At 45.6% G+C, this 21,658-nt stretch overlaps 1 long non-coding RNA gene across 1 annotated transcript; it reads left to right on the forward strand.

The window, feature by feature from the left end:
- Nucleotides 1-1,279: 1,279 nt before the first annotated feature.
- On the forward strand, nt 1,280-20,716 carry LOC115852263 (uncharacterized). The gene is made up of 4 exons (XR_009562773.1): nt 1,280-1,549; nt 15,907-16,315; nt 17,044-17,218; nt 20,064-20,716. It is a non-coding gene; the product is annotated as an uncharacterized lncRNA (long non-coding RNA).
- Nucleotides 20,717-21,658: the final 942 nt, after the last annotated feature.

Genomic DNA, 21,658 nt, shown 5'->3' on the forward strand with positions numbered 1-21,658 from the left:
GCATTATGTGTGCGTGCGTGCGTGTGCGCCTGTGCAGTGTACACAGGCTTGTCTGAACAGGCATGTTTTCAGCTGAACTATTTATACCTACAGACAGGCAGTGATTAAAGATCATGCTGTATGGCAGGTTTTCTTTGATTTCCAGAATCGCCTGTCTGCATTTGTAGGTTAGTGTCTTTGGAGAAATGCAATGGAGCATCTTGCATGTGCGTGAAACTGATCCCCTAGGTAGAGGACCTTGCCTTGGAAATATCTGAGGATAATTTACTTAGAAGAGGTCAGTGTGCTATTTTTTGGAGGAACAGGTGTATTTGACCACACATTGGGGGAAGTGAAGACCTGAGCTCTGAGAAAGTCAAGTGTGAGGCCCTCAGAGGTGGTTATTTATATCGGAGTGATGCGTATTGAAAGCCGAAGTCTTTCATTCCACCAGCATCACAGAACTAATTTAGAGAAGAGGAAGGGCATGCGCTTTGCCTTGTGAAATGTCTACTGTACTGAAACTTCTGGTGTGGGTCAGACTTTTCGTGATCCAAGCACAGGCTCTGTTGTAGATGAGAGGGTGCTTACACGCACTTGCTTCAGCTACTTCGTGGATACAATGGCTCACTTTCCATTGGTTGATAGATGTGTGACTTCATTCTTGCTTCCTTTCCTGAGATGTCTCCCCCTCAACCCTGCATGTGAGCAGCCTGGTGTGCATGTATGGGGGGGAAGGGGAGAAAGGACCTTAACATAATCTCTCAGCTCTAAATAAGAACATTGGACTCTAACAACCACCCAAAACAGTACATTAGAAACTCTTGTGTTCACTATTGTAATAAATGAAGTCTCATACAACTAGCTTCCATTTTTATCTCTCTTGAATTGTAAAGTCCCCGCCCTCACCCCTGCCACTCGGGCTCTTTCGGTTATGGGAAATGAATGTGTTTCAGAACCAACATGTCAGAATTACGAGGAAGAAATTGGCAGTGGAACAAACTATGCGACATGCTTGACAAGAACTGAGAAACAATACATCTCAGATTTTCTGAGGCAGTCTTCCTTTCGTTCAGAAATATGACCCAGAAGCCACAGAAAGGGAAGCACCTTTGTAGCACCATTAGGGTCACAAAGAGTTAGTCTTTGTTAAGGAACCAACAGAAGATATTTCTGCACAGAAGGATGAGGTGTCTGTAGGAGGAGAACGTAGTCCTGCTTCCACGAGGAGTAGGTGGGAATTGCAAAAAGAGAACTTGTGATCATTTGTTTCAAATGAGAAGACCAACGTGCAGAACGCCCAGAAGGATGGAGCAGGAAGGAAAGGCGAGGTGGTAGGAAACCTGAGCACGTTTACATAAATGTTCAGCTCCTTCTGGGCTTGCCTAATCCTCGTCCTTTGTAGTTTGCCTTTTACGAGGGTAAACATGGTTTAATAGTGAGCAAATATTCGTTCACATAATTAAAACCTGTTGTGTTGAACAGGAAACATCCAAGGGAAATCTGCAGGTGCCTGCAAGCAAGGGTGACTCTGGAAGGATCTTGGTATGTCGGTGCCTTCTCTCCCAAGGTGAGTGTCCCTGGAATTAAGCCACCAACGACAGGAGAGGAAACAGACAGCTTGTAAAAAATTGGAGCAGCGTGGAAAGGTTCTGAACTGATTAATAAGCTGCTAGCCCTGGGGAGGGTGTAAAAGGCATCTGGGATATTTGCATTTTTGTTTACTGAAGGGAGGAAAGCGTCTCACAACTCACTGCCGCCCTAATTCATTCAGGACATGATATATTTCCAAGACTACTGCCATCTCAGGGGTTGAATCTGTTTTCAGTTTCACTCCAGGTTTCGCCACACATGTATATTAAAAAAAAAAAAAAAAAATACGGTTCCAATATAACTTAAGAAAGAAAAGCCAGCCTGACTTCTAAAATCCAATTTTGCCCCCTGGATGCGTTTTCTTCCTGGAGGGGGCCATGTGATCTCTCCCCTCCTTACCATGCTGCATTCTCTTCATTCCAAGTCCTGGTCACAGCCAGACAGAAGCCCTTATCCTCAGGCTGTCCGTGATGAATGAGAGGTATGCCTTGCTCAGCTCTAGAGTGGAGACAAATGGGTGTGTAACTCACCATAATCCATGGCAAGAAATGATACATGCTGTGAGAGGAAAATAAAGTGCTGATGGAAAATTAATCTCATTAAGGAGATTTGTTTGTGGTGACATTTGAAATGAGCCTGAAAAATGAGGATGTTGACAGATGGCAAAGGGTGTCACTGGTATTATTATGGTATTAACGTTCAGTAATATCTAAATGAAGCTGAATCTGTTCAGAACTCCAGAAGATTTTGTGAGGCTTGTCTGGGCACACTACTCTGCTGGCAGTAGCACCCCAACTGTCCTCTGGACGACCATCTCTCTCCCATTCTTGACCTAAGTGGTTTGAATGGGGCTGACCCCACCTCCTGGCTCTCGGTATGTGACCCAGACTAGCCAATAAGAGAACCACATTCCCTTAGCACAGTCATTGGCTCCAGGCTCAGGCATGTGACCCAGACTAGCCAATAAGAGAACCGCATTTCCTTAGCACAGTCATTGGTTCAGGGGTGAGCATGTGACCCAAGTTGGTCCAATCTTGGAGGTTTTTCAGGAACCACTGGGGAAAAGGCATCCTCTTTCTGCTGGGGATGCTGAGCTGGTGGTTGGTATTTAGGAGCTGCAAGGGGCCTGTTTTGTTACCACAGAGAGGGAGAACCTGAGAAATGGAGAGATTCCTGAGCACCTGGAGCCAGCTGTGCCTGAAACTCTACTTTGGACTTTTTAGTCACTCAAGGCAATAAATTCACTTTTTAATAAGCCATTTTATGCTTTTCCCTTGCAAACAAAAATGTCCTAACCAATACAGAAAATTTTAGATATACTGCTTAAACAAACAACCAAACAAAAAACCCCAGTGGAGCAAGGGGAGTTGCAGATTCACAGAGCAGTTTCCTAGCAAAAAGAAGTCTTCCTGTTGCTAACACTTCCAGGTCCCAGTGACTAAGAATTTGGAGACTTTATTCTTAACTCCCCTGGTCTGAGACTGCTCACCAATCTAACTGATTCCTGTGTGCTAGATATTTTTCCATGAATCAGAAATGAAATATGCAGCACTGTAGCCACAAAGCAATGAAAACAGCTCATTTGCCTTTCGTGTCTCTCCAGACAAAAAGCTTTGTTTTTTTCTGGGTCACACGTTGTAAGTGAAGAGTCATAATGATAATCCTGTTTGGATTTATTAATAGTTGAACAGACTATTGAGAAAAGATTTGTTAATCATCAGAAGCAAATTCACCACAGAAGCATTGCAGACAGAGTGGGACAATTGCCTTGAGCCAACTAAATCTCTGCCCCTTCAGGGAAAACTCTTGGATGTTTGAATTAAGTGCCACATCTGGAAATGCAGAAAGATAACTGCTTCTATTGAGTGCTTACTGTGTCCTTGGTACGAAGAACAGTATTTTGCCTACATTCTCTCTCAATTTCATCAACTCTGTGAGGTAGGTCCTAATCCTGTTCTATAGGTGGGGAGTGAGACAGAAACTACCAGTTGCTACCCAACATCCATCCTCTCCTTGTTCCTTACAGAAAGGTAACCCCAAGCAGTTACTGCTTCTACTTCAAAGTTTATGATCCATGGGCAATTACTGCAGACATTTATCATTTTGCAAACATTTTATCATGTCACTCCTGCAGCTGTGGATGGCCATGTGATTGGTTCTGGCTAGTGAGACTTGAGTAGAAGTCTTCTGGGGATCTCTGGGAAAGTGTTGCTGTCCTTATATGGATATTGCCCCTTTCTCCTTGTTCCTTCCTTCTCCCTGCTTGGAACGTGGATACGAGGCTGGTGGTGGAGCAGCCATGTTGTGACCTTGAGGCAACCATAAGGAGGACAGCCATATCCTAACGGTGGTGAAGGAGGACTATAGAAGGAAACTGGGATATTCTGACATTGTAAAGCCACTCTTTCTGCCCCAGAAGACCTACTTTCAGACTTGTTGTGTGAAAAAAATAAACCATTATTTGGTTAACCCAATGAGGTTGGGTTTCTGCTACAGACAACTGAATTCTATCCCCAATTGACACGGGGAAACTGAGCTAAAGAAGTTCAAGGGACTTGCTCACATTTCCATATAAAGTGGTGTCTCAAAGCTGAATGAGACATAGTACCCAGCCTTAAAGAATTCAAGCCTAGTTTGGGAGGCAGATACATAAATAATTATAGTATAATGCCATTAGTGTAATGATGTGATTTGCCCAGGGTATCATGGACACCTACAAAAAAAAAAAAAGAGAGAGAGTCAGATGTGGAACAGGAGTTAGCCAGGCAAAGGAGAGAGGTGGGAAAAGAGATTATAGCTTGAATAAAAGGTATGGAAGTGAGACACAGCACAGCATACGCAGGGAGCCACAAGCTGCTTTGAGTTGTTGGAGCACAAAGTATGAGGCAGGCAGTGGTGAGAAATGCAGCTGGAGGGGTGTTTCATTTTGCTATTGCTGCATAATAAGCCACCCCCAAAACTTAGTGGCTTAAAACTACATTTCATCATTTCTTATAATTCTGCAGTCTGAGCTGAGTTCAGCTGGGTGGTTCTTCTGTTCATGGAGTATCTGTTGGGGTTGGAATATCTTTTTTTTTTTTTTTTTTTGCGGTACACGGACCTCTCACTGTTGTGGCCTCTCCCGCTGCGGAGCACAGGCTCCGGACGCGCAGGCTCAGCGGCCATGGCTCACGGGCCCAGCCGCTCCGCGGCATGTGGGATCTTCCCGGACCGGGGCACGAACCCTTGTCCCCCGCATCGGCAGGCGGACTCCCAACCACTGCGCCACCAGGTAAATCCCCAAGAAAACTTCTTAACTCCCAAGTTTGGTGCCTGGCTGGAATAAATGGAAGAGCTAGCTAGGGCTGGCTGGGCCTCTCTCTCTCTCTCTCTCTCTCTCTCTCTCCCTCCCTGGCCTCTTCATGTGGCTAGGCAGGTCTTCCTCACAGCATGATGATCTCACGGTACATGGCAGATGGCTTCCAACTGAGAGGAAGAGGAAGCTTCCAGCACATTTAGGGTCTGGGTTCAGAAGTACCAGAACATTACTTCCACTGCACTGTTGATCAAAGCAAGTCACAAGACCAGCCCTGAGTCAGGGAGAGGAAATAGCTTATACTTCTTGATGGGAGGAGCAGTTTGCACATACAGGAAGAGATGAATTAATAGTGGTCCTCTTCGGAGACTACCTACCACAGAGGTAAGAAGGGTACAGATGAGGAACAACCTCATCTGCTTGTCAGGGAGGTTGATGTGAACACCAGACCTGGGGGGTTTGCCCTGCTTCATATTTGAGATCAGAAAGGAAAACACCTCTCAAACTGTCCCAACTTATCAGAGTGAAACAGACAGAGTAGTGTGATTAGGCAGAGGAAGGGATGGAGCTTGGCTTCTTTGAACCCCCTTCAGTTCCCATATCTTATGCGAGATGGTCGAGTTGAGAATCAGAGAGCCTACTCTGGGGTCTGCAGTGGTGAAGGGAGCAGGGGGAGCCCACAGCAAAGCCTGGACCTCTCCCATGGGCTGGAGAGAGGATGGCATAGCACCCCTGGAGTCAGAGTGGCAGGGGAAGCTGAACAGGCTGAGTCCAGCCACCCCACAGCGGGAATCAGTGAGGATCTGGAGAACGTGGTATGGGCTTGAGCACATTGCCTCCTACCCTCTCAATTCCCACACCCCTCCCACCCAGTGAATTACTCAGGCTTCGCATTGCAGAGCAGCAAGGAGGAGAGATGACCTGAGAGCCTGAGAATGTGCCTGAAAGGACAACTTTTTAAACGGTCTCTTCATAGCATTTTCTGGACTTCACTGAAATCTAACCAGCAAGAGAGGCTCATAAGGAAGAATGACAAGTTATAATGAAATAAAGAAGCCATGTTAAGGAAAATTACAAAGACATCATAGGAATAATGGCAGTTACCTCTGTGGGAAAGGAGGGAGAGGAGGGGTCCATGGGGAGCTTCGGCTGTTTTAGAGATAAGGCTTTATCTCTAAAGTTAGGGGATGGATAGGGGTGTTGTTATATCCTTTACGCCTCTTTGTGGGTTTTAAATAGTTCATAATGTAACTTTTTAAAAAGCTGCCGTTCTGAATAGAATTGTGAGCTGCCAATGCCAAGTTTAGGTTGTGAACATATTGCATGGGAGTGGGGAACATAGAAAGAGGCTTGAAATGGAATCAGATTTGCTGGTTCGAAAAACCATCCGGGCCGGATTTGAGGAGGACAAGAGTTGAGACGGGGTGGCCAAGGAGGAGGCTGCCGCTCCAATTCCCTGAAAGGTGACGGTGGCCTGTAGTCTCAGGTGGTAGTCAGGGTGGCTTAGGAGTCAAGCTGGCAATGAGGACTTGGTAATTGACAAGATGGGGGAGGGTGGCTGGGTGGGCAAGGTTTCTGGTGTAAGTGAGCAGAGACCCCACGCCCACTGGCTGAGATAAGAGGATCCAGGTGCAGGGCATATTTAGATGGAAAGGTGAAGAGTTCTCTCAGGACAGGTCGGGTTTGAGATGCCTGTGGGATGTCCCGGTGGAGGGTGGATGCAGGAGTCTGGATCTGGGAAACGCCAGCACTAAGGCAGGTTGGAGCTGGAGAGGTAGGTGAGATACCCTGATGGGGAGCTAGTAGGGGAGTAGCAAAGAGGATCCAGGACAGATGAGCGCAGCAGCCACGCAGCCAGAGAAAGGGAAGCTCCAGCGGTTCCCACCACCCTTCCTTCCCCTGTGCGTCCCATTCTCTATTTGCTGTTCAGGTTTGCCTGCCTGGGGGATCCCTTTCCTTTCCCTCCAGAATTATTAAAAGGGCCAGAGAGGGGCTTCCCTGGTGGCGCAGTGGTTGAGAATCTGCCTTCCAACGCAGGGGACAAGGGTTTGAGCCCCGGTCTGGGAACATCCCACATGCCGCAGAGCAACTAGGCCCGTGAGCCACAACTACTGAGCCTGCGCGTCTGGAGCCTGTGCTCCGCAGCAGGAGAGGCCACTGCAGTGAGAGGCCCGCGCAGCGCGATGAAGAGTGGCCCCCGCTCACCGCGCACAGAAACGAAGACCCAACACAGCCCTAAATAAATAAATAAATAAACAAAAAAAGGGCCAGAGAGAAAGGCTCCTTCCACAACCAGATCTGCATTGAGATCCTCACCCAGGGAGCAGAAGGCCCAGCCACCCCCTGGACCTGTCTCCTTCAAGGACAGAGCCCAGAAAGAGCTGATCCCGGAGCCTCCTCGGAGGTAGGGGCCTGGTGGAGGAAGAGTATGTAAGACGGGTTACAGACTAGTCGGCCCCTTCCCTTCAGTCTCCCATCTCCCTTTAGTTTCTGTTATGATAAATGCAAGACAGTGTCAGCCTTTGTTTGTCCCCATTGACAACCTAAGCATCCTCTTTTCTACCCAGCCCCTGTCTTTTGGAACCGGAAATCTCTGTTTCTTACAATTTGAATTTCGATTTGAAGTTTAGACTCTGATTTGGGCAGCGGTGGCTCTGAGCTGTAGGAAAAAAAAGTGTTTCTGTCTTAAATTGGAATTAAGAGAATTTTGGAAAAGTCAAAAGAACAAAGCTGCATTTCAGAAATATCAGTCTCGCACAGCATTTCTCCAAAAACATAGATTTCAATTGTGGTATGAAAGTATCCTGGAGGGAATGTAGAGGGTTTTGCTCTTCTAAAAGCAGCCCTATGGTCAAAAGTAATACAGCTATGAAATAAGATAATCAAAAAAGGAAAGTTTGCATACAGAAAACATTTTAATGAGTCAGTTTAATGCCAACTCTCGTAGCATCTATCTACTCGGAGATCTCAGAATTGCTTTCAGAGTGATTCACTTACCAGCCCTTTGGAGCTCACTTGTATAAACGATAACCTTCTGCTCTAAAATATACGCCAAGAAGCACAGGTGTGTGCAAGTAAGCAATCTCTAGTCTCATGATCTTTCTTTTCACCCAGTAATTGGCTTTTCATAGAACTGCGCAGGAGGTATCAAAAGGTCCATTGGTTCATTCCTCTGCCCCCAGACTGAACATCCACCATCTCAGAGAGCAGGCAGCCCTTCCCTCTCAAGCACTCCTCTAGAAACCTGCTCATAGCTTTGGTTTTTGGTTTCCTTTCCTTGAGCATCTGATCTTTTTTGCTGTGCCTTCTAGCTCTTGGGACCCCCACTGCCATCACTCTTATTGTGGACTTGTCCTTGGGGGGATGGTAGCCCTGCCCCAGTCCTTCCATCTGTCCTAATTCAGGGCCAGGATCAATCACCTGGGGGAGGGGTGTGCTGCTGATCTCAAGTTGAAAGTGGTGCTTTTCCCAGGTAATATATTTGCATTTTAATAGGAGTCTCCTGGGAGAAAAAGTGTTAACTTCCAGGCATTAAAACAAGCTTCTTCGGGTTTCCCTGGTGGCGCAGTGGTTGAGAGTCCCCCTGCCGATGCAGGGGACACAGGTTCGTGCACCGGTCCGGGAAGATCCCACATGCCGCGGAGCGGCTGGGCCCGTGAGCCATGGCCGAATGCAGCAAGAACACAGAGAATACCCAGAGATGACCACTGCTAATATCTTGGTATATATCCTCCCAAGCACCTAGTGTTACAGATATGAATAAACATCCTTATCTCTAGCAGTCAAATTTAGACACTTTTATAAAACTGGAAACTTGTACACATCGTTTCTATATGTCCCATTTAGTAACACGTACACTCCTGTTCCAGTAATCCCACTTCTAGGAATTTATCCTAAAGACAAAACTAGAATGATAAGAATAACATTAGCTCTTATGTATTGAATTTTAATTGTGTACCAAGGTTTGGTGGATTCGGCATAGAGATGTATTTTTTCGGAAGGAAATGAAAGTAGGGGAGGTGGAGAAAGTGGGACTGTGGGTGTGGAATAACTGAAGAGGGTGTAATTTGAGAGCTTTTGCAGGAGAGTAAATGGGACAGGAAATGGGCTGAGTTGGGAAGCCCACTTTGGGGTGCTTTGAATGCTACTGGTAGATATTCAGTCAATATCTTTCCCCTTCCTTTTTATTCCAACAGATACATACTTTAGTCCCAGGAATTTTTTTTCTTTTTAAATCTGGACTCTCAATGCCAGAATGAGTAATGGTGTATAAAGTGGGTCACAAGGAAGTGATAACTAATGCACAGACTGTTTTAACTGCTGAATCAGAAATCTCTATGCTACATTATGAAATATGCAGGAAGGAAAATAAGCAGATGATAGGAATGGAAGGAATCCTAAAATAATATTTTCACAAACAAATTCTGGCCCAACATAAACCTGAGGGGTCAGTGGAGGGGAGCTGCAATGATATGCTCTCCTGAGCGTTGAAGCCCTGAAATAAAATTGCCGAACTAGATAGCGTTCCAAACGACATAAGACCTTCTGAGGCACATGACCACTCAAACCCACAGCCGGAGAGGCCATGGCAATGTCTTGGGGGCATCTTCGTCACTCCGCTTCCTAGCACGGGCAGGCAGGGCATAAAGAAAGCAAAGACAGAGAAAACGAAACTCACACGGAATTTAAAAATCTGTTCTATTTGCTCTTCCTAAAACAAACAAACAAAACCCATCTTTTTGGTTTAATTTGTTCCATAGATTTTTTTTTTTTTTTGCTTGTGGTAAAATATACACAACATAAAAATTACCATTTTAACTATGTTTAAGTGTATGATTCAGTGGCATTAAGCACCTTCACAATGTTGTGCCGCCGTCACCACTATTTCCAGAACTTTTTCATCAATCCAAACAGAAACTCTGTACCCAAACAACTTCCCATCCCCACTTCCCCAGTCCTTGGTAACCATCATTTTACTTTCTGTCTCTATAAATTTGCCTATTCCAGGGACCTCATATAAAGGGAATAATACAATATTTGTGGTTTGGGACAAAAATAATACAGTACTTGTCCTTTTTCACTTAGCATAATATATTCAAGATTCTCCCATGTTGTAGCATGTATCAGGATTTTCTTCATCTTTATGGCTGAATAATATTTCATTGTATACATTTACTACATTTTGTTTATCCCTTCATAGGCTGGCGGACAGTTGGGTTGTTCCACCTTTGGCCATTGTAAATAATGCTGCTATGAGCACTCGTGTGCCATATCTGGTTCAGTCCCTATTTTCAGTTCTTTAGGAATGGAATTGCTGAATCATATGGTGATTCTATGTTTAATTTCTGAGGAACCACAAACTGTTTTCCATAGCAGCCTCACCATTTTACAGTCTTACCAGCACACACAAGGGTTCCATTTTTTCCACATCCTGCCAACACTTGCTGTTTTCCATTTTTTTTCAAACATAATAGCCATCCTAATGGGTGTGAAATGGTATTTCACTTGGTTTGGAGAGAGACTGAAACAGAAATCATACCGAGGACCCATATATAATTTCATATAATTTAGGTTTGGAACTGAAACTAGGAATCATAACATATACTGAAAATAATACTTAGGATATTTGTAACTCATCTTATCGTGCACAGTAGCTTTTGGTTTATTCTATTTTTGGTGTAAAGTTCTAAATTGCCCTCCTATAGTCTCATTTTATGTACTGGTTGACTTTTCTACCTGACACAAGTTTCTTTCTTTTTTTCTGGTAGGTTTTCTTTTTTTTAAAATTTTATTTATTTTTGGCTGCATTGGGTCTTCGTTGCTGCGCACGGGCTTTCTCTAGTTGCAGCGAGCGGGGGCTGCTCTTCGTTGCAGTGTGCGGGCTTCTCATAGCGGTGGCTTCTCTTGTTGCGAGCATGGGCTCTAGGTGCGCGGGCTTCAGTAGTTGTGGCACGCAGGCTCTAGAGCACAGGCTCAGTAGTTGTGGTGCAGGGGCTTAGTTGCTCCGTGGCCTGTGGGATCTCCCTGGACCAGGGCTCGGACCCGTGTCCCCTGCATTGGCAGGCAGATTCTTAACCACTGCACCACCAGGGAAGTCCCCTGACACAAGTTTCAAATTCTATCTAATGTTCTAAAAATAATTTGTGTACATGACATTCAAAGATGTGTTAATCTCTGAGGATGATTGTTATTACTTCTGGTATCCTACTGCACCAGTTTTCAAGGTTGAACAGATTCTCTGGATTCCATTGTTAAGTTATGCAGCATTTTATAGTCATAAGGAACAAAGATAAGAAGCTGTTTCTTTGAAGTTGACCTGTGGTCTTTTCTTAAAACGCTTATTATAGTCAAACGACAGACCTAATATATTGAAATACTCTGTGTTAAATCTTAATTTTGGGGGGGCATAACCAACACATCTGATAAAGAGAGACCTTTCATGAATACTTGGTTAATACGAATTTGAGGGCCTGCTATGAGCCAGCCATTTTGCTGGGTGCTGGATACATACTGGTAACTAAACAGACCTCATGGCATGTGGTAGATGTTTCCAGAAAGAGATAGTCCTATTGTTTTTACTGCCTTCTTGACAAATAACTTAAGGGATAACTCATAGTTCAGGGATAAATGTGGCCCAGGACTAAGTTGTACTTACTGAATTGACTTTTACCTGATTTTCCCAAAACGATTTGAATTAACTTATAAAAGATATATGTAATAATTTTAATATACAGAAAGGTAGAATCGGATCAAGAAGTAAGGAAGGTAGCAACATACGTGCCCTAAGTTGCGTATGTTTGACACAATTACTATTATGTAATTACTATATTTGATACAAACTCCAGGGATGCTTTGCTTGGAGAAAAACAACACTGACTTCAGTAAGTAGAGGCCCATTCATCTCATATAACAAGCCTGAAGTTATGCAATCCAGGGCTGGCACAGTAATTCTCTATCAGGACCCAGGTTCATCATCTTTTTGCTCTGCCATCCTTAGCATGCAGACCTGTGTCCTCATGCTTTCACCACGTGGTCCCCAAATGGTTGCTGTACCTTAGGGCAGGAAGAAAGGAGAAGGGCCACTGGGCAAGAGCTTTCTCCGGCTTTTCTTTTTTTATCCAGCCAAGAAAAATGAAGGGCCTGAGGTTTCGTCCTGTTTGCAAGCTAAGAAGTTAGCCTGCCATGGTTTCATGGTTGCTGGCAGAAGTCATGAGACTCCTAGGTCAGAGGCAGCCAGCACTATTACTCAGTACACAGCATGCAGCACGATTTGCTGTAGTTCTCCTCACCCTCAAGTCCCATAGGGGTGGCAGAGATAGGCCCACAGGAATGCTGGTGCACTCAGTGGGTTGCCTCACGGGAGAGGAACCTTGAACTCAGGTTCCCCAAATCTTACACAATTGGCAGTAGGCAGGCCTGCCCTTTGCTCTGGAGTGAAACACCATCCCTATCTTCCAAGGTTCTAAGCAAGCCTCCCCTTTGCTCTGGAGAGACAGCATCTCTATCTTCCAAGGCTGTATGCTATGCAAGCATCCTTGGGAAGATACTCTGCTGCTATCAGTAAGTGCCTCTGCTTGCAAGGTACATAGAAATGAGAGAGACCACAGAGAACTGTCTCCCAACAATATCCACCCCCGGGACTTCTGCCTATCGTTACTGCCCAGAACCGCATCACCTGGCCACCTCTGACTGCTAGGGCGGCTGTGAAACTGGGCATTCTGGCTGGACACACTGCTGCTCTAAATAAAAGGGTGGTTCTGTTCATAAGGAAAGGCAAGCGCAGATGGAGCTACGCAAGAGCAGGGCAAAAACTGTGCCCGCGTGTTTTTAGCTGTGTGACCGATATCTTTTTCCCATTGTATAGCACATTTTACCATACGCTTCATGTATTGGTCCTGCCAGAAATAATTTGTACAACTTAGAAGAAAACTCCCAGTCAAGTACCATTCTGCAAATTTCAAACCAACTATTGGTAGTTTAGTGAAGAATTTTAATGTCATAGCTGCATAATATCTAAGTGTATAGGCCAATCACTCCTTAGAACTCTCCTTGTTTTAAAAAAAAAAATCTGTATTCGTTATTTTTACCGACCATTTTTAGGAGGTGAGAATAACAATTCTTTTAAGAAAATGTTTATGTCATGAAATTTCTCCCAATCTTCTAGTATCTGTAGCTTAAGGAAGAGGTTCTACTTTGCATACAGATAGGTGTTTGGTAAGAGGTTGATAAATATACCTTTTCTGGTTTCATTTATTTTAAGATAATTTTTTCACCTCATGACAGTCATTTGGGGCTGACAGTGGTACCATGGTAACCATGCTCCACAATGCTGGTTAATATTGGTCCTCAGCACCTCAGCACCTTTCACTACAGTGCTCACTCCCTTATGGGAAGGGAAGCCTTGCTCACAGCACATTTAGGTCAAGGAACCCACTCCCAGTGGCAGTTGGTACTATAACAGAAACCTACTGGCTTTTCCTCCCAGGAACCAGTCTAAAGATTCCATTGAGAACCCTGGCTCAACCCATATCATCAGGGCTTACACTTCCATTGTAACAGATAGAGGCAAAACGTCTTTGTTTCCTTTTCGGCTGCACCGTGAGAGGTCAGAAGCTCAGTCAATGCAACACCTAATGCACTGAGGGAACATTTCGGTCGTGAATGGACGTGCCTTCCCTAGAGGCAGAGAAGGTTGCAAACTACTTTTCAAATCTCTCATTGTATGATTTTGAAATAAAAATGCTTCTTTCCTGAGCTGGAAGGAGAGATTTTAACTCTGGGTGGTGCCCTGGGAATCTAATGATGGAGCACAGTCCAGGGCCGTCCTGGAGATGATGACTGTCAAGGCTCTGGCGGGGTGATCTCTCTCGGGGTGATCTGGATGGGGTTGACCTCTCTTCTCCACAAATGGGGGAGAGCCTCTCCCCTTCAACAAGGTTTTGTGTATGAGAAGCGGGGGTGGGGAGTGGAGCTTGTTAGAGAAAGCAGCTTTGAAAACTTGATCCTCCTTGCCAAGAACTAATGGACTGTCTTCAACATGCATGAAATCTGTTCGGCATGGTGACCAGCGGAGCCAAAATGAGGCCTCCACAGACCTAATTGGGCGTCAGCCTACATCTGTGTGAGAAGGCCTGGATGTGTTTATTTTATTCTCTGCTGTAACTAAGAAAAAAACCAACAAAAACCCTGCGAAGGTTCATTGAGACAACAGTTGGTCACAAAAAAGGAATTTGAACCAAGATAACGCTGGTTACATTTTATCCACATGTTCCTGAAGCCTGCCCTAACGGCTGAATACATAGCCTTTCACCATTAGATAAAAAAGGAACCAAATCAGCATAGTCTTTAGGAAATTAAAGGAATCTACATACACACACATAGATATCTTTTGATAACTCAGGAACCACTGACAAAATGAAAGGATTCCTAGACCAAGTGAGACATTTCACTTTCTTATCATCTTTGTCCCGTGTTGGGAGAGGCAAACGTGTGTTGCAGTGGAAACCCAGGGAGAAACTGCTCCCCTGTCAGTTGCAGTGACAGCCAGCCTCTGTGGAGCTCTATGAGCCAGGCACTGTTCCTCAGCACTTTCCAGTAGGATTTCGCTGAATGCTGGTTAACAGCCGTTTCAGGTGAACGCAATCATAATCCCCACTTTACTGTTGTGGCAACTGAAGCACAGAGAAGTTAAGTGACTTGCCCAACATCGCACAGCTAGTTGTACAGGACCTATGCCTCTTGTGTAAAATGATATGCACACCCCCCCCCCCCCTTAGCTTTGTGGCTCAAGGTCCTCGGAGCAAAATACTACAGCGGGAAGGAGAGAGGAAATCTGGCTGTGGTATACTGGAGGGGAAAAAACAAGGGAGGCTCTTAAAGTCTAGGCAAGGCAATGTCTCCAAGGACAGTGCAATTTCTCATCAGTGAGCTATTGGTCAGACTCCCCAGTCTCAGAGGCCTGTCCAGGGTTTCTGTGCTGCCAGGGTGACATTGCTCAACCGCCTGTAGGGGAGCTGCAGCCCTGGAAAGAAGCCCAGGTTGTAGGGCTGCCGGTATCTGGCTGGTCTTCTACTCCAAGATAGAGGAGAATGTCATTCCTGGGTAAATTTTCCTTCAAATGACCTTTCTGAGATTAGCCCTCTCCACCTGTCTGAGATAAGCCGTGTCCATTTCAGCATCTGCCTTCCTCAGTATGCCCTCTCCTGCACCAAAAAGACACGTCCTCTGAGATCCAACCAGTTCCCCTGACATCCTTGGGTACTGGTGACCGTGCTTCTAAGGGAGTGAAGTCACTCCCAGCATTGCTTTTCCGTGGGGATCCTGTCACGCTGATGGTGGTGTGACACCTGAGTACAGACTCGCTTTTCAGCAAGATGAATTTCTTTTTAGTTTATGCTGCCAGTTTTCCCTGGAGAATCAAGTTCTGTTTAATCCAAATGGGAAGTGTTTGGAATGGAAATTAAGTGTCTGTCGTTGGAAATTAAAAAGCAGAGGGGACATATGCCGACACCTTCCCTTGGAATTTCTTTACCTGGCCTTTCAATATAGTAACAGAGTGTCTTAGATCTCAAATCTTTTCACCATTTATCACTTGGTCGTCAAGATGATGAATGCTTCTGGCCCTAAAATGCATTACTACAATTCTTTGGTTTAAAAATATATGGATAGCTTTAATAAAAGGGATGACTGGATCAATTAAACTTTCTAAATCCAAAGTCAAGCCCTCTTGGTTAAACCTATAATATTGTGTCTCATAGGTTTAGTTTTAAACCAAGGATTTAAAGAATAACCTATCTATTCCTCTGAAGAATTTAACTTAAAAAAAAATCCAGTTGGGGATAATTGTTCACATCTGCCTAATGATGTTGCTATTTGAAAAGACATAAGAGAATGTACATTTTTGAGTTACAATAGCTTTCAGTTTATAATTAAAATCAAAATGGAAAATTTTAATTTTATATGAGGACTCAAGGTAACACATTTTTTTAGCATTATCAGACATTGATTTTTTTTTCTTGTGTTTTTCTGCTTTTGTGCAGGTGATATACGGAGGAGCAGATGTGTTGCCTCTAGCAAGGCAATAATTCACTTCATTATTATTGTTTGATTTGCCTTGTGTGTGCTGTTCATTGCTAACGGAGGCCTGCAATGCTGTCCGTGGGATCTGAAATGTACAAGAACGGGTCAGAAGGCCTTGGGAGAACTGAAAAAGAAGTCATTGCCCTGGCCTCAGTCACCTGGCCCCAGACAAAATCACACCCTGTCATCCATGAAGATTTGCAGACCAGCCCCCACTCAGCTGCTGTTTTGACCATAGCCCTTGCTGCCCTAGGCTCTTACCCATGGGACCGAGAACGTTAATGTCTGAAAGAAGTTAGAAACTGATACTGAAGAGCAGACCTGTGTTGGAAAGAACATAGTTCAAGGGAGACTGGTGAATGAAGAAGGGTAAGTACGAATGGGTCTGACTAGAGCAAGACAGAGAAGAAGGTCAAGTGTGCTATGAGTTAAACTGAAGCCAAGATGCTAATGAAAGACTAAAGTGTTCTAATTTACTTATTTATTGGCTCAATAAGTGCTTCTCAACTGGATAAATCAGAAGATGCTGGTCAGAAGATCCTTGGCAGGTGGAGGGCAGGGTGGAGGGGGGACCAACTTGGGATGTTAAGGGTCTGCAGAGAGAGTAATTGCAGCTTGAACCAGGGGGTCTCTTTGGAGGAGCAGGTACCGAGCGACAGAAATGAACACCGGAGGTGGTGATGGTGGGATGAATTGGGAGATTGGGATTGACATATATACACTAATATGTATAAAATAGATAATAAGAACCCGCTGTATTAAAAATAAAATAAAATAAAATAAAATTCAAAAAAAAAAGAACTGAACACCAAAGTCAGGCTTGGTTGTTAAGTGGGGTGGGGCAGAAACTGCTAGTTGCCTACCCGGTATCTACTCTCCCCTTTTTCCTTCATAACACAACCAAGATTTTAAACTGGATGACAATGTGCCCAGCTGGAAGATAACATTTGTCAGCCACATTTGCAGCTGGGTTGGCCATTGAGATACAAGCAGAAGTTGTTGGGTTGATCTTCTGTGAAGATGCCTTAAGAGGGGCTAGACTACTGATGTCATCTTTTTTTTTTTTCCCTTCTCCCTCCTGTGCCTTCCTGGAATAGGAAGATCAATGTGATGGCTGGAGCTCTAGCTGCCACATTGGACCATGAAGTGAATTCAAGATGGAAGCCATATGCTAAGTATGGCAGAATAAAAAGACAGAGGAAACCTGGAACTTTGATGACACTGTAGCTCCCATACCAGCCAGAATCCAGCCTTATTTTGTATGAGAGAGAAGTAAGCTTCTATCTTATTGAAACCACTGTTATTTCCTCCTTCACCTGGGACATCACAAGCCTAGGGAATCTTTGGAAGGCTTTGACCAGAGAGTGAAAAATTAGGGATTTCATTTGTTTGTCTTTTGGTATGTTTATTTTTTTAAGTTAAATAAGCTGTAAGATAAGGGTGATGTAACTTGACAAAATAGTCTCTGAGCTCAATCATAAAAGGAATCAAGGGGTTATGTATTATTGTATTATGTATTCATTATGCTTAAACAAAAAAGGCTTTGTTTGCTTATGTAATTGAGAAGACCAGAGGTTGAGTGGGCTTAGGTAAGGCCAGATGTAGTAGCTGGACAAGCCAATGAAGACCCAGTGTCTTTCCATTTCTTCTTAGTCTGCCATGGTTTTATTCTTAGACTGTCCCACCTAATGATCACGAAAGCAAAATCTCCTTATATCTGGACCAGGTGGCCATCCCCAAGCCAATCACTGTGGCTAGGGTAGCTAGGACAATGGAACCGACTGGATGGCTTGAACTGACCGAGGTCTGCCCAGAGAACTGCAATTAGGTTAATCCTTCCCAAGTGCATGGCTGGGAAGTATGGGGCCCTGCTAGGAAGGGGAAGAAAGAAATGCATATGGGAAGGCCACCATGTGCTCTATATCTCTCCTGGTCATCCTTCTCAAGTAGTGTTATTTCAAGGGCTTCAGTTTTTTAAAAGGCAAAGGTCTTTTGCTCCCAAATTCATTTTTATTAGCCTGAAAACCAGTATTGAACTTATTGGTTGGGAGTAAGGCATGGGATTGCCAGAGAAACTGTTACTCTTACTTTCATTCATTAATTCAACACTAAACATTTCTTGGGTGCTGGTTACGTGTCATAGTCAGTAGGTCTAAGCCATGAGTATCAGTGGCACTAGCACACAGGGATGCACATACTCTTTAGGAAGGTCAGGAAGCAAGTATGAGGGCATGGGAAATAGGACAGGGAAGACTTGCTATGACTAGGAGTTGGGCATCGGGTGATGCCCAGAGAGCGTGGACCTGCGTGGTCCCTCAGCACGGCCCTGGGTAGACTGCTGGTTCTGTGCACCTGAGAAAGGGAAAAGCAGGATGGGAGGTGCATATGGGGGCTTCAAGCCGTGCCTGTTTTGCAGTCTTACCAGTGCTGGATTTTGACTGGGGTTCTGAATCCTCCTGGTTAGGGAGTCTCTAGGAGGAGGATGGATAGAGTTAGCAGTTCTTAACTAGGGTTTTGGGAATGTTTGGGGGATAAAGCGCTAGGAAATGAGGGTGAAATCCCTGAAACTCTCAGGAAGAATCTCTGCCAATCCAGCTAGCCTGCTGCTCTCCTGACCCTGGAACAGCTTCTTGGGGGTTTTCAGTTTATCATGGCACAATTCTTTTTTCCTGCAAGAGTTAGAGAATAAGGGCTCCGTGACCCAAAATAGTTCACAGCATGGTATTGTCTCTATTTAAAATCATCTCCCAAGGGGTTCAGCTAACAATGTACATGTCAAATTATGTCATGCCCGCTAGATGCTCTAATTTGGTCAGGCTGGGTCAGGCAGTCCCTGAACGGAAGGAGCTGTGAACATCCCAGCAGACAGTCACAGCTGCAGCGCCCAAGCTTCCCTTGGCTTGAGCTGCATTAGGGCGTGACATTCCACTGGCAAGTACAAGGCAGTGTCACGTGGAAGGTTAACCTCATGACGACAGTGACCTGTTCATCCACCCCCTTTATCAGAGCTTTGCCCCTGGAGACTGGAGTATGTGGGTTTGAATCACGGCTCCGTCACTAGCAGCTATGTGATCTTGGGCAAGTTAACTTTTCTGAGCCTCATTTTCCACATCTGTAAAATGGGAATACTCATAACACTTCACTTATAGGGCTGTAGTGAGGATTAAATGCATGTGAAGTGTTTGGCAGAGTGCCTGGCACTTAATAACAACTCAATGCCAGTTATTCACTACTAGTAGTAGTATCTAATTTTTTAAATCTTGTTTAGTCCTTCAAAACTGGGGCTCCTCCCAAGATCACCCACAGGAAGTATTTCACCAGCCCTCCAGAGACCAGGAGGAGACGAGCAGCCCTTCCTGGAGGGCGTGCAGGGTAGCTAGAGGAGTCACAGTGGTATTCTGACATAGAACTATTTAAAATGTGGCAAGAGTGGCCTTGAGTTTAAGACTAGCTCTGTGTGGGTACGGAAGGCTTCTTTCTCTGCCTAGGGGATCACAGGATGCCTTTGTGTGGCCATGCAATAGGTCTGCAGAGCTCCAAAGAGGCAGGCGTAAGGGTGCCACCATTCTCTCCATTTTCTATAGAGGTAAACTGAGGCACAGAGAAGTCGATACACACATGCACAGTTCTTTCCCTGACCTCTCAAAGGACAAGTGAAACTGGGGTAATTATAGAGCCAGAAGCAGAATCTCCTGCCCAGATGACATGAGACTATGGCATCTGAGTCATAAACCACAGTGGGAGCCAGTATTTGGGAAACTATCTGGGGTTACTTCACATGCACAAAGACTATGCCTCTTAGCCTTTTCCTTACCCAGACCCTCTGGGGTCGTCTGGCGTTCCCTTCATGGGTACGTCCAGGAGGTAGTGTGTTGTAGAAAAAGCCCTGGGTTATATTCAAGAGACCCGTAATTTAAGCCCAGTCCTGCCAAACCAGCTGTGTGACCTTGGAAAACTTACTTAACCCAGGATTGTACTTCAGAAACAGAAGTGAAGGGTTCGGACGATATCAGCGGTTCCCCAAACCTGACTGGTCAGCAGAATCACTGTGTGTGTTTTGGGGGGTAGGCTGCGGAGGTGGGATCTGGAGCCTCAGAATCTGGGTTTTGTGTTCTAGGTGATTCTGAAGAGCAGTCTCCGTTGGGAACCCTGGAGCAGATGCTATCTAAGATGCCTCGCGGGGCTCCAGTGTTCTCTGACTCCAAAGCCCCCTGAAGCATATTCTGCGCAGTTCCACGCAGTGCAGCCCAGAGGAGACGGCGGCCCTCACCGTGAAGCCCCGTGAGAGAGTCGGCGTGTAGCCCGGGAAGCAGCCAGCACGGCAGAGCGTGACTTGCGTGGCGTGGGGGAGAGGGCGCCGGGGCCGTGCCTGTTTCTTAGCTGGTTCTGCTCTGGAGCCAGTGAATTGGCCTCGCCTGGGGCCAGCGGGACCTTGGCCCAGACGGTGACTGTCCACCGCCTTGTTCCCGACGGCCCGGTCCTTCTCGCCATCGTGCTGTGGTGTGGAACACCCAGCACGCCTGCCCCGAGTCCGAGGAGCACGTCAGGAATCCCACAAGTTGCGTCCTTGAGGCCGGCACCCTTCGCGTGAGATTCTGAATGCAGTCATGTGTCTCCAGCTGTCCCAGAGTCACAAAAAGTCCCCGTTCTAATGAGGAGCTGTGGAATGCTAAGGCTAAAGCTGCCTGGAGCTCCTCTTTCACAAGTTTCAATCATGGGTTAATGCTGACATTCTTTGGCTTTCGTAAATGGGGAGGAGCCTTCTGTGTTTGTGTGAGGGCAGAGGCAGGAATAAATCGTGGCTCTCGGGGCTGACTTTGATCCAGAAGTGTGTGTCTAGACTGCTTCTGAGTTGCAGGGAGAACAGGGGTGCGGTGGTCCATGGCAGGACCCTCCCTGCCTGGAGGGCACCCAAGCAGGAGGGGGGATGCACGTGTACGTGTGTAGGGGGGAGCGGGTGTGCCTCAGCTAATGGGTCGGCCAGCACCTGCTCTCGCCTGCTGTTGCCGTGCACCAATGACAGCCTAATGTTGCCAACACTTCTGCTTCTTTAGAGAAGTCAGAAGTCTCCGTGTTACCTGAATTCTCCCAATTTTAGCATGATGACACCTTGAATTTACAAAATTCCTCAGACCAAGCAAATCACAACTTCTAGCCACAGTCTGAGACTCTGAGTAGAAAACCTGGCTTAGAGGACTGGTCTGGCTGTGCTCCAATATTCTATTCCCAAAAAAAGCAGAACCCCCAAAGGAGGCTATTAAGTCTTAAGAGTTAAATCCATCTCCTTGGTGATTTCCTTGGTTGGAGGGGAAGGAAGTTCTCTGGCTTTCTAAGACCCTCGAAATCCCCTTTCTTTACTGCTGTGTAACCCCCCCGCCCCCCCCCCCCCACTTCAGGGCCAGGGATCGGCAGTGCTCACCTGCCCTCTGCCTCTGTCTGCCCTGCTCCCAACAACCCCTAATAACACAGCCCACTCCCTGGACTTCCTTGGGTGTGACACCCAGTATACAGACTGTAACACCATCTCCTCTCCCACCTAGAAAAACCACCAAACCCAAGTAACAGGAGTAACTCATGACATGGACAACCTTGATGTTTCATTTAGTTTTTAAAGGTTAATCACTTCTGCACTTTGGTACTCTAGCAGAAACAGTTTATTCAGGACACACGTCCCAGTAGATGAGTAGTGGCTCCAAAATTTCTATGTGGGAA

This window comes from Globicephala melas, chromosome 2 (genome assembly GCF_963455315.2).
Source record: "Globicephala melas chromosome 2, mGloMel1.2, whole genome shotgun sequence".
Lineage (NCBI taxonomy): Eukaryota > Metazoa > Chordata > Mammalia > Artiodactyla > Delphinidae > Globicephala > Globicephala melas.